At 37.1% G+C, this 1,449-nt stretch overlaps 1 non-coding gene across 1 annotated transcript; it reads right to left on the bottom strand.

The window, feature by feature from the left end:
* Nucleotides 1-1,002: 1,002 nt before the first annotated feature.
* Nucleotides 1,003-1,108, bottom strand: LOC121208764 (small nucleolar RNA R71). The gene has a single exon (XR_005903889.1). It is a non-coding gene; the product is annotated as a small nucleolar RNA R71 (small nucleolar RNA).
* Nucleotides 1,109-1,449: the final 341 nt, after the last annotated feature.

Here is a 1,449-nt window from a genome sequence, read left to right as displayed (position 1 = left end):
CAATCCAGTCTTGCTAAAACTATACTACTGTTCGATAGGTACACTTGCCTACATCGAGATAATAGTTAGTTCAAGAACGAGTAATTATAAATATTTCACGAAACCTCGCGATCAAATTTTTGGCGCCGTTTTCGGGGAACTAAAATATTAGGAACACTCAATTTTTATTACTTTAGTAATTTATTTTTCTTGTAATTTAATTTAATTTAATTATTATTTATTAACTTCCTTTTTCCTTCTCTTGGCAGGTTTTCATAGTTTATGACTAGAAGAAACCTATTGGGACCATTACTGTTTGACGAAGAAATCGATCGCACAGTTTGTAGAAACCAAAGAGAAATAAGGCGAAGCTTAAGATACACGGAGAACGACCAAGAAGACGATACTTAACCCCCAACCGAAGAGATGGCTAAAAACCAAGGCAATCAGCTACCTCATGCAATTGCGGCTAATCAAAATCCTGCTCCACGTACTATGTATGACTATGCTAAACCTTCTTTAACAGGAACTGAGTCAAGTATAGTTAGACCTGCTATTGCTACGAATAATTTTGAACTGAAACCTAACACAATTCAGATGATACAGCAGTTTGTTCAGTTTGATGGTTTGCAGGATGAGGATCCCAACACTCACTTGGCGAATTTTCTGGAGTTTTGTGACACTTTCAAAATTAATGGCGTTTCTGATGATTTTGAATTGCTATTGCTACGAATAATTTTGAACTGAAACCTAACACAATTCAGATGATACAACAGTTTGTTCAGTTTGATGGTTTGCAGGATGAGGATCCCAACACTCAATTGGCGAATTTTCTGGAGTTTTGTGACACTTTCAAAATTAATGGCGTTTCTGATGATGCCATTCACTTTCGGTTATTCCCTTTTTCATTGAGAAACAAAGCCAAACAATGGTTGAACTCGTTACCACAAGGGTCTATTACTACTTGGGAACAAATGATCGAAAAATTTCTACAAAAATATTTTCCACCGGCTAAAATGACTAAGTTACGTAATGATATCTCTTCTTTTGTGCAGATTGACTTAGAAACACTTTACGATGCATGGGAGAGATACAAGTATCTATTGCGAAGGTGCCCTCACCACGGGTTACCTCTATGGCTGCAAGTTCAAACATTCTAATATGGTGTGAATCCCTCGACAAGACAGATGATTGACGCAGCCGCTGGAGGAACCATCAACAACTAAACACCTAAAGAGGCTTATGAATTCATTGAAAAAATGTCATTGAATAACTATCAGTGGCAAGTCATGAGGACTAAGCTAACAAAAATAGCCGGCGTTTATAACGTTGACTAAGTTACTATGCTGTCAAATCAAGTAGAACTTCTCAATAAAAAGATTGATGATTTACTTGGTTCTACGTAGGTACATCCAGTAATGAGGTGTGACTCAAGTGGAGGAGGTGTGCATACAGAATATCAATCCTTCA

Source organism: Gossypium hirsutum, chromosome A10 (assembly GCF_007990345.1).
Source record: "Gossypium hirsutum isolate 1008001.06 chromosome A10, Gossypium_hirsutum_v2.1, whole genome shotgun sequence".
NCBI classification, from domain to species: Eukaryota; Viridiplantae; Streptophyta; class Magnoliopsida; order Malvales; family Malvaceae; genus Gossypium; species Gossypium hirsutum.
This window is presented reverse-complemented; position numbering and strand designations above follow the sequence as displayed.